Here is a 12,591-nt window from a genome sequence, read left to right as displayed (position 1 = left end):
CCCATCCACCTCAGAATATTGGGCAGCAGTACACATTCCTCCTGTAGACCCCAACCAAGATCCAACGGAAGTTTCCTTCGTGGGGAAATCTATGCCAACCCCACACTTGGCCATAGAGGCTGCTGCGAAAGAAGCGATTGCTCGTCTTCGATCCGCAGTACCCTATGCCCGCGAACGAGGATATCATTACTTTCCGAGTCGTGCAGCACCCGAAGAAGTAATGTCTTTTCCCGGTGGACGTATTGAGAGAGACCCAGTTCTGGCCAACCTTATCCAGTACATCATTGCTCAAGAGCATTTAAACCAGCGAGTGATGGATTATCTCCAGAGCCTCGCAGATTTAAATCCTCAGATTGCCATCGGCAGACCACTGAGACCCGACACGGAGAGACGCATACATCGACTGGTCAATCCACTGCCTCCAATTGAAGAAGAATGTATTCCTTTACCAGAGACATTTTATCAGGACCCCGCCCAGTTACCATTTTCATTTTAGACGTCACTACTGTATTTGTTCTTTGCAGCATTTATTTATGTGCGTGACTTATGCGTAATACCCTGAGTTTGTACGACGAGTCAATTATTTGGCTTCTGCTAATGTGTGTAGTTTTTGTTGTGGTTTATGCTCCTTTAAATTAACTGTTTTTCCCTCGCAAAACCCTGGAGTGAGATTTTCTTTTCCCTGAGTTGCTACATCTACACTTTCTCACGACATGGATTATTTAATTTCACTAGCACCACGAGCAGACTCACAACCATAATCATTCGGACACATACACTGTTTGCAGAACTTTGCAACGGTGTTACATCCAGCTAATCACCCCCCTAACAACAGTTAGCACCCGGCACACCCCATCTACTCCTCATGATCACCACCACCGCGGAGAACCAACACCCGAGCCGCAGCATCGCGATACTTGTCGAAGATTATCGCGCACAGGAGCACAGAGAGCCCCAGCAGCGTCGCCAGCCCTCCGCATATCAGGATCACAAACCAGTCCGGCATCGCCTCCGCCATTAGAGCCTCGACCGAGCTTCTGTAAGCAGTAATGGAGAAAGAAGGAGGAGGAGAAGTGAGGCCAGGTGTGAGGAAGAAGAGAGAGGCACCCCGGCCGTTTTTATAGCTCGAGTTCGGTGTACGGTGGGCGAAGTCCACCAACGCCGCTCGTCGCCGATCGCCGGTGTTCGGAGTCGAATCCGCGAGCAGTGCCGACAGCGCGCTGGCCCACGAGGTGAGTGCACGCTGCACCGGTAGCTAGCACGCCGCGCACTACCACGGTACGGCCTAGATGCCCTACACACTAGGCGTCGCCGGTGGAGAAAGCGCGCGGGAGAGAGGAAGAAGAAAGGGCCAGAGGGAGAAGAAGATGAGACTGACAGTGGACCCCGGGTCCACCTGTCGGCCAGAGAGAGCACTGTGCTCTCGGGTACAACCAGCGTATATCTAAATTTAGGAGTTATCCTAAATTTATATCCAGCGTAGAAATCACCCGTTTTTGTCCTGAACCGTAGACTTTTCCGTCTGCCCCCGTTTTTCACACTGTGGTTTTTCACCACTTATTGCCCTCTCACTGTAGCCACATCGTCATTGCGTAATTATTTTCTTAACACCGCTTTTAGCAAATCTCGAGGACGAGATTTTTTTAGGGGGTTAGTATTGTGACACCCCAAAATTTTGGCCTTCTTTTAATGGAATAAAATTTTGCCAGGATTTAAAACTTTGAATTTTTGAGCTCCATTTTGATTTTGTTTAAATCATTTCCTTCCCTGTTATGATGAGTTTTTCCCAAAGAGAAAACTTTTCAAAAATGTTGTTGGACTTGTTTAACCTCTCAAGAAAAACTTTCCTTTTATCAGTGTAACTAATTAAATAATTAAGTTGCTTGATCTTTATTTTCTTGAAAAGGGTTTTCTAGGCTAAATGGCATTATTTGAACTACAACATTTGATAAATTCACTTAAAATTCCCACAAAAATTTGGAGATGTCATGTGATGTTTTTAAATCACTTTTATGCTAAAATATATTTCATTCATGAAATATTTTGAGCCCTACACTCAATTTTTCATCTCTGGTCCAGAGTGCTTTTTGCACTACAACCTATTTAAATATTTCTTTAAAACTTCTACAAAAATTAGGGGAGGTCAGTAGGAGCCTATTGTTTCACTTTGTGCAAAAACCTATTTATGTTCTTCGAAAAATTTGAGTGAATCAACCTCATCTTCATTCTGGACCAACTTGATGGTTTGTACAGCAACCATGTTTTTACTTGCTCTTTAACCCTTGATCTTTTCTCCTACTTGTAGTCCCCCATGTTAAACCCTTAAGTCCAGGAGCATGCACCTTTTGGATCATTTTTGGTTCATGAAATAATGTCATTTATTTCCTGTCCAGAATTGAAGTTTTGTAAAACTTGCACTAACAAGTTTCTGCTTTTGTCCAACTAACATCACCACTCTCTCTTTCTTCCACAGAGACACTGATCTGGAGATTTTGGCCACTCCAAGAAATGCCTAAGTGCCCTTGGCATTTTCTCAAACACCTTATCGGCATGAACAGTTTTGGCATGATTATAGATTTGTATGATGGACTTGTCCATCTGTCCAAACCATGTTGTCCAATAGCCTACTAATGGTCTCCAACCCAGACCTGTGGTTTTGCACTTGATCCCTAGCAGTTTTGGCTACCCTGGCATTTCATCAAACACCTTCTGTGCATGCACTGGACGCGCCCAGAGCGCGCCAATTGCAGCCACGCGGCCGAGCCGACACGCTGGCCCCCTGGCTTTGGCCCACACGGCAGCACCTCGCCACGCACTCCCCTTCTCACCGCAACACGCCAAGCAGCCCCGCCGTGCCCGACAGGCCAAGCGCTAGCCGCCGCCGCCGCCCGACAGCCTCTGGCCATGTCGGTGCCGCCCAAGCCACTCCCACTCGCCACCTGCCCCTGTGAGCAGTGCGTGCTCATCCACAGCTTCGTCCCCTAGCGCTCGTCGCCGCCACGTTGCCCTGCAAGCTACTGAGAGAAGGTTCGCCGGAGAGCTTATCCGGCCGCCGCGGAACCGACCTCCACCGCCTATTTAAGGAAGCCCCGAGCGTCTCCGAGCCCTCAGGTAGCCTCACGCCGTCTCACTAGCGCCCCCATCGCCACCAATTGGAAGGGAGCAGGTCTTCTTCAACCTCTCCGGTTAGTTCGGCCACCGCCGCCTCCCGGCTCCGTTCGGCGCAACCAGAACTTCCCCCTCTCCAATCTCTTCACCAGAAGCCTTCTCTGCCTCCACTGAACACTTTCCCCTACTCCATTTCGATCGAGAACCACTACCGCCCCGAAACCACTTTTCCCCGAAGCTTTCCTCCGCCGAGGAGCTCGCCGCCGACAGCACACGCCGTCCCCGCCGACCCAGCGACTACCAGCAGGATCGCCCTCGATCCGCGGATCCATCCCCGCCCTCCAGAGGCCGCGAGGAGCCGCCGCTCGCCGACGTTGGTCGCCGGAGTCCCGCCTCCGCTCGGGACAGAGGGAGAAGGAGGAGGGGCGGACTAGTCAAACCTGACTAGTGGGCCACCTAGGACCCACTGTCAGTGACACCCCACGCCATCCACGTGTTTAAGTGAAGGCGTAAACTTCAGGAGTACGCCTCCTCTGTACCGAAAGCGTATTTCTATCTGAATCGTTTTCTTTTCTGTTTTATTTTTAAATAACAGATTTGACCAAATCCTTGACTGGCTATAACTTTTTAAATATAAGTCCAAATGAAATGATTCTTTTTCCTACCTTCCTCAAATTTGATCTAGTTTATTTTAAGATTTATTTGAAAAATTTTCAAACAACTTTTTGGTTCTGTTTTTGAAATGTGTGTTAATTCAAATATATTTTTAAATAGGATTTTGGGGAGAGAGAAGAAGCTTTCAAAAGTTTTGGAGAGCACCTCACCCCTCCACAACATTGAAGGCAAGCATTCTGAACCCCGTCATAATATTTTTGGTGTGATCGTTGATACATTTATAACACCACCGCATTTCGAAGGACTTGTTATTTCATGTGATATGATCATATGCATGGGTGCATGTTGTTGATTTCCATGCTATTGGAAATGGACTCACTTGTGATGATAATCACCCTCATGTGCCTTGCATGCATACCGGCAGGAACCCGGGAAAACCTCGGCCTTGGGTAGGCATGAGTTTGTCGCCGGTCTCCGTCGGGACAGTTGTGTCTGGTATGGCATGGTAAGGTGATATGAGCGGTGACTTTGTTGGATGAAATATATGCGTCATGCTAATCATGCAGGGAATACTTGAACCTCCTGAGTCGACCGTAGATCGAGTCTTGTTCCAGTAACCCCCATACTTGTTTCGTACTACCACTCGTCTCTACAGCAAGTAGAGTACGGTTCAGTAAGTTGTCAACCTCTTTCCAGCACACACCGTACAGAGAGGCCATGGTGGAAGATACCGGTTGTAGCTGGTAGGCAGGCCACCTGGTCCGGGGGCATGGGTGTTTCCGGTTGGGACCGAGAGGGGAGGCCACCCCTTAGAGCGCGCGATATAAATTTGATCCCATGCTACGCGAGGTTGTAGTCTCCCCACTTAGAGTTTGCTTAACAGGTGTCGTCGGTGATTCCAGACACGTGTGAGATAAGCTGGTGTCTGCAAGTTAGGTGTGTTTTCAACAAAAAGACCGTAGACGGAATTAGTCCCGATGGACTAAAGAGATCCGTTACTCATGGGTAAAGAGTACACCCTCTGCAGAGAATAAACCTATTCGAATAGCCGTGTCCATGGTTAAGGATTACAGTCTGGGATGGGTCAGGTGTCGGTCTTAGTGTCGGTCTTCGGAGGTGAAACTGTTAACCAGAAAATGGAATTACTACTCGTGACTTGTGATATCTATGATGATTATTATTATTGTTGACTAACCCGACTGTGGCATTTCTTTTAAAGCCCTTTATGTGGCGTCGCTCAGACGCCCGACTCTGGCATTTCTTTTAAAGCCCTTTATGTGGTGTCGCTCAGACGCCCGACTGTGGCATTTCTTTTAAAGCCCTTTATGTGGTGTCGCTCAGACGCCCGACTGTGGCATTGCTTGTTATTTATTTCATAAATTTTAATACTACTATGTATTGCATTTTTTTTATAAATAACTGCCTACACGCATCAGTATTTTATTTACTATTTTTTTGACTGGCGTCATGAGCATAAAAATATTTTTAGCACATCATGGTTATATTATACCTGTGTTCATAATGTTTGCGAGTACATTCAAAGTACTCACTGGCTTGTCCCTGGCTATTGTCTTGGCCAGATTTTGCTCGCACGGAGAGGAGCGACGCGATGCCAGCCCCGGAACCCACTCAATGGAGATAGCAGCCTCACGAAGATAGCAATTAACATGGTCAGCTGTTCCCGTGGGAAATGAAGTCCCATAGACACAGATGTTTCACAACCCGCTTCCGCCATCAACCACTAGAAACCATTTGTTGTACTCACAGGCCAGAATGGTCTTGTACTACATATTTTGTATTTTGCTTGGAATTTCTGTATCAAGTTGGAGCCTCATCAGCTAACAGTAATCCTGGGGCTGATGAGCACGACGGTCTTTTCTAGAAATTTATTACCCGGAAAACCCGGTCGTGACAACAAAGCTCCACCGACGTACTTCTTTTGCCTATATATACCCATGTAGCCTAAAAACATCCAGGAGAGCTACGCAAACCACTTTTCCACCGCGGCAACCTTATGTACCCGTGAGATCCCATCTGGGGCCTTTTCCGGCGATCTGCCAGAGGGGGATTCGACCACGGAGGGCTTCTACATCAACACCATAGCCTCTCCGATGATGTGTGAGTAGTTTACCACCGACCTTCGGGTCCATATCTATTAGCTAGATGGCTTCTTCTCTCTCTTTGGCTCTCAATACAAAGTTCTCCTCGATGTTCTTGGAGATCTATTCGATATAATACTCTTTTGTGGTGTGTTTGCCGAGATCCGATGAATTGTGGGTTTATGAATTTGATTATATATGAATATTATTTGGTTCTTCTCTGAATTCTTATATGCATGATTTGATATCTTTGCAAGTCTCTTCAAATTATCGGTTTAGTTTGGCCTACTAGATTGATCTTTCTTGCAATGGGAGAAGTGCTTAGCTTTGGGTTCAAGCTCGTGGAGTCCTTTCCCAGTGACAGCAGGGGCAGCAAGGCACGTATTGTATTGTTGCCATTGAGGATTAAAAGATGGGGTTTATATCATATTGCTTGAGTTTATCTCTCTACATCATGTCATCTTGCCTAATGTGTTACTCTGTTCTTATGAACTTAATACTCTAGATGCATGCTGGATAGCAGTCGATGTGTGGATTAATAGTAGTAGATGCAGAATCGTTTCGGTCTACTTGACACGGATGTGATGCCTATATTCATGATCATTGCCATAGATATCATCATAAATATGTACTTTTCTATCAATTGCTTGGTAGTAATTTGTTCACCCACCGTAATACATGCTATCATGAGAGAAGCCACTAGTGAAACCTATGCCCCCTGGGTCTAGTTTACATCATATAAATTTCTGATCTATAATTCTAGTTTACTATTTATTTTGCAATCTTTATTTTCCAATCTATACAACAAAAATACCAAAAATATTTATCTTATTATCTTTATGAGATCTCACTTTTGCAAGTGGCTGTGAAGGGATTGACAACCCCTTTATCGTGTTGGTTGCAAGGTTCTTGATTGTTTGTGCGGTTACTAGGCGACTTGCGCGTAGTCTCCTACTGGATTGATACCTTGGTTCTCAAAAACCGATGGAAATACTTACGCTACTTTGCTGCATCACCCTTTCCTCTTCAAGGGAAAACCAACGCATGCTCAAGAGGTAGCAAGAAGGATTTCTTGCGCCGTTGCCGGGGAGATCTACGCTCAACTCAAGACATACCAAGTACCCATCACAAACTCTTATCCCTCGCATTACATTATTTGCCATTCGCCTCTCGTTTTCCTCTCCCCCACTTCACCTTTGCCATTTTATTCGCCCCTTTTTCTGTTCGCCTCTTTTCACTCGGTTCATGTGTGATTGTGTGTTGGATTGATTATTTGTCATGATGGCTCAAGATAATACTAAATTATGCGAATTTTCCAATACCAACAACAATGATTTTATTAGCACTCCGATTGCTCCTATTACCGATGCCGAGTCTTGTGAAATTAATGCTGATTTGTTGAATCTTGTCATGAAAGATCAATTTGCTGGCCTTCCTTGTGAAGATGCCGCTACCCATCTAAACAACTTTGTTGATTTGTGCGATATGCAAAAGAAGAATGATGTGGATAATGATATTGTTAAATTGAAGCTATTTCCGTTTTCACTTAGAGATTGTGCTAAAACTTGGTTCTCTTGTTTGCCTAAAAATAGTATTGATTCATGGAATAAGTGCAAATATGCTTTTATCTCTAAGTATTTTCCTCCCGCTAAGATCATCTCTCTTAGAAACGATATTATGAATTTTAAGCAACTTGATCATGAGCATGTTGCAAAATCTTGGGGGATGATGAAATTAATGATACGTAATTTCCCTACACATGGTTTGAATTTATGGATGATTATACAAATTTTTTATGCCAGATTGAATTTTGCTTCTAGAAATCTTTTAGATTCAGCCGCGGGAGGCACTTTTATGGAAATCACTTTAGGAGAACCTACTAAACTCCTAGATAATATTATGGTTAATTATTCTCAATAGCATACTGAAAGGTCCACTAGTAAAAAGGTTCATGTGATTGAAGAGATTAATGTTTTGAGAGGAAAGATGGATGAACTTATGAAATTATTTGCTAATAAGAGTGTTTCTTCTGATCCTAATGATATGCCTTTGTCCACTTTGATTGAGAATAATAATGAATCTATGGGTGTGAATTTTGTTGGTAGGAATAATTTTGGTAATAACGCGTATAGAGGAAATTTTAATTCTAGGCCGTTTCCTAGTAATTCCTCTAATAATTATGGTAATTCCTACAACAATTCTTATGGAAATTTTAATAAGATGCCCTCTAATTTTGAGACTGGTGTTAAGGAATTTATGAATTCGCAAAAGAATTTCAATGCTTTGATTGAAGAAAAATTGCTTAAAATTGATGAGTTGGCTAGGAACATGGATAAAATTTCTGTTGATGTTGATTCTTTGTGTAACACCCCGTATGTAACTTGCCTTATTTGTATTTCAACTCTTGCCATTTCCGGCACTAAGTTATTTTATTTCCTCATTGTTGGGTTTTGCCTTCGTGTCGTTTTGTCTTTGTCATGCATCTCATATCATGTCATCATGTGCATCGCATTTGCATACGTGTTCGTCTCATGCATCCGAGTATTTTCCTCGTTGTCCGTTTTGCATTCCAGCGCTCCTATGTCCTCCGGTGTCCCTTTCTACCTCTTTTCGTGTGTGGGTGCTAAAAGTTTTCGGATTTGACCGAGACTTGTCATGCGGCCTTGGTTTACTACCGGTAGACCGCCTGTCAACTTTCGTGCCATTTGGACTTCATTTGACACTCCAATGGTTAACCGAGGGACCGAAAAGACCTCGTGTGTGTTGCAGCCCAACACCCCTCCAAAGTGGCCCAAAACCTACCTAAACCTCCTCCATCACCTAGGCCGTTCGATGACGATCGCGTGGCCGCAAACCGCACCTCATTTGGAGCTTCCTAGCTCCCTCTACCCCTATATATAACCCCCCCATTTCAATTCATGGGCGAAACCCTAGAGAGACTCCACCCGCCGCCGCCGGACAAAAATCCCAGGCCGGACATGTCCGTTTTCCTCCCGCCACCGCCACGTGGCACCGCCTGATTCGCCCGCCCGGGTGCCCACATCGCCGCCGACCCCGCGGTCCCGCGAGCCCATGCAGGGCCCTCCCGGCCCGGCTCCTCCCGCCGCCCGCACCGGCTAGGCGCACCGCCCGCGCCGCCCGCTGGCGTTCATCTCTGCCGCGCCGCCTTTTGCTCCGGCCGCCATGGCCTGCCTCACCAGCGACCGCACCAGGGAGTCGCCGCCTCCTTCTGATGCCGCTCGACGTGTCCCCGAGCTCCGGCGCCGCGTCCCCGAACTCCGGCGCCGCGTCCCCGAGCCCCATCGCCGCGTCCTCGCGCTCCGGCCTCCTCCTCAATCTCCGGCGAACAGGTTTCCGGCGAACATCGAGGTGCGCACCGCTACAGTGCTGTCCGGATCTCCGATCTGGAAAACCTTAATCTCGGGGTTGACCTTTTCCCCTCTCCCTAGTATTTTTTTGCATACCTTGACGCGTCATAACTTCCTCGCCGTGGCTCCGATTCGTGCATGTAGCATATCGAAATGTTCGTCTCGAAGAGTACTCCATTTCATCTCATTGCATCATTTTCATTTGAGCTCATCTTGATGCCCGAAATGCTGTTGGAAGAGGGCTATGTGTTGATAGTTTCAGATCTGTTTCAGCAAATGCACTTTTGTCATTTTTGCCATGATTAATGTGTGCATGATATGATCCTGAGCTCTACATGAGTTTTGAAGTATTCCATGTTATCTTTACAAGGGTGTATGCCATGTATTTTTGTGATCTCTGTGGTGACTAGCACAAGCATGCGAAGCAGCTTACTTAATGTTGCTGATTTCAGGGACTTTGAATTTCACTAAGTCCTTGTCCTGCTGTAATTTTTATGCCATGTGTTCTCGTCGAATCTGTTAACGATAATTGCTATGTTCATGTGGTTGCAATTGTATTTTCTGATCCCTTTTGGCTTATGGTCAGTAAGGGACTTTTGTTGTATGCTTTGAGTAGCTTCATGCCATTCCTTGCTTTGCCATGATATGTTCCTGTAGCATGTTGTTACCTTGCTCTAAACATTGCTTCCTGGTGTTAAATTCCTGACATGCTGTTAATTCCACTAAGTCTGAAACCTGATATCTTTTGCACTTTTGCCATACTTGTTTGAACCTGCTAATGAGTGAATTAGCCGTAGCTCAGTGTTCATCTTTTGTGCATCATGAGTGGATCCCTGCCATGTATTTTGTTGCTATGTTGGAGTGCTGTAGCAAGTTGTTCTTGATGCATTTAGATGGTCTCGTGGTGTTAATCGCAGACCAGTGCCATATTTGTTTTGCTTGTCATTTCCAAACCGTGCATCCATTTCCGGCGATCTTTATATCGATTTCGACCTAAATCAACCCCTCTTTCCAGTGGCACTCTTGGTTTTCCAAGTTGAGGCCAGGTTCAATCATTCCTTTCCAAATCATACATATGCATCGCATACTGCATCCCACATATCATACCATGTTTTGCATCATGTTGTTTGAGCATTGAACGTGGTTGATTGTGTATCCCTTTGCTTGTTGTTCTTGCTTGGGTAGAGCCAGGAGACGAGTACATGATCGAGGAGCCCGTTGAGAATGCTTACGAGGATCAAGGCAACTCTGAGAACTTTGCAGGCAAGATGACGATACCCTCGAAATCACTTCTATCTTTGCTTGCTAGATGCTCACTCTTTTGCTATGCCTATGCTATGATACCTACCACTTGCTCATCATGCCTCCCACATTGCCATGTCAAACCTCTAACCCACCTTGTCCTAGCAAACCATTGTTTGGCTATGTTACCGCTTTGCTCAGCCCCTCTTATAGCGTTGCTAGTTGCAGGTGAAGATTGGAGATCGTTCCTTGTTGGAACATGTTTATTGTTGGGATATCATTATATTATCTTGTTTATCTTAATGCACATATATACTTGGTAAAGGGTGGAAGGCTCGGCCTTATGCCTAGTGTTTTGTTCCACTCTTGCCGCCCTAGTTCCCGGATTTTGCGTTCCTTACACGGTTGGGTTATAATGGGAACCCCTGGGCAGTTCGCCTTGAATAAAACTGCTCCAGCAATGCCCAACATTTTTTACCATTCGCCACCTAGCCTCTTTTTCCCTTGGGTTTCCGGAGCCCAAGGGTCATCTTTATTAAACCCCCGGGCCAGTGCTCCTCTGAGCGTTGGTCCAAAACTAGAGCCCCTTGCAGCGCCACCTCGGGGAAACTCGAGGCCTGGTTTTAGTTGTATGGATTGCTTATCCGGTGTGCCCTAAGAACGAGATATGTGCAGCTCCTATCGGGACTTGTCGGCACATTCGGGTGGTGTTGCTGGACTTGTTTTACCATTGTCGAGATGTCTTGTAACCGGGATGCCGAGTCTGATCGGATTGTCTTGGGAGAAGGAATATCCTTTGTTGATCGTGAGACCTTGTGATGGGCTAAGTTGGGACTCCCCTTCAGGGAATTGATCTTTCGAAAGCCGTGCCCGCGGTTATGGGCAGATGCGAATTTGTTAATGTCCGGTTGTAGAAAACCTGAAACTTAACTTAATTAAAATGCACCAACCGCGTGTGTAGCCGTGATGGTCTCTTCTCGGCGGAGTCCGGGAAGTGAACACGGTGTTGGAGTAATGTTTGACGTAGGTTGTTCTAGGATCACTTCTTGATCATAGTTGTTCGACTATGCCTTTGCCTTCGCTTGTCGCTCTCTTTTGCATATGTTAGCCACCATATATGCTAGTCGCTTGTTGCAGCTCCACCTCATATTTTTACCATTCCTATAAGCTTAAATAATCTTGATTGCGAGGGTGTGAGATTGCTGAGTCCCCGTGACTTACATATTACTTCCAAAGCCAGATGCAGGGACCGATGATACCGCTCCAGGTGATTCGACTGGTCTCAAGTGGGAGTTCGATGAGGACTCAGGACGATACTACGTGTCTTTCCCAGATGATCAGTAGTGGTGCCCAGTTGGGGCGATCGGGGACTATGTTGCATTTGGGGTTTATCTTTATTTTGGTTCCGTAGTCGGACCTTGAGTGTATTTGGATGAATGTAATGATATTTATGCTATTTATGTGACGTGGCGAGTGTAAGCCAACTATGTACCTTTTCGCTTATTGTATTACATGGGTTGTTGTGAAGATTACCTCACTTGCGACATTGCTTTCAATGCGGTTATGCCTCTAAGTCGTGCTTCGACACGTGGGAGATATAGTCGCATCGAGGGCGTTACACTTTGAAACTTAGATCTATTCCACCCAAGAATGATATCAATGAGTCTCTCAAAGCCATGGGAATTTCCATTGATGAATGCAAAGAAAGAACCGCTAGGATGCGTGCTAAAAAATAGTGCTTTGTAAAAGTGTGTTTTTCTAGTTTTCATGATAATAAAGATGAAGAACTAAAAGTGATTGATGTGTATCCTATTAAATCTTTGTTTTCCAGTATGAATCTTGATAAAGATGGGACTGGAGAAGAGTCAACTTCAGTTAAAAAGCGTCCCAATGATTCAGAGTTTTTAGATCTTGATGCTAAAATTAATAAAAGTGGGATTGAAGGGGTCAAAACTTTACTTAGCGATGAACCCACTATTTTGGATTTCAAGGAATTTAATTAAGATAATTGCTCTTTGATAGATTGTATTTCCTTGTTGCAATCCATGTTAAATTCTCCTCATGCTTATGATCAAAATAAAGCTTTTACTAAACACATCGTTGATGCTTTAATGCAATCTTATGAAGAAAATCTTGAACAAGAAGTTTCTATCCCTAGA

The sequence above is a fragment of the Triticum dicoccoides genome, chromosome 5A, assembly GCF_002162155.2.
Source record: "Triticum dicoccoides isolate Atlit2015 ecotype Zavitan chromosome 5A, WEW_v2.0, whole genome shotgun sequence".
In the NCBI taxonomy this organism is placed as follows: Eukaryota; Viridiplantae; Streptophyta; class Magnoliopsida; order Poales; family Poaceae; genus Triticum; species Triticum dicoccoides.
This window is presented reverse-complemented; position numbering follows the sequence as displayed.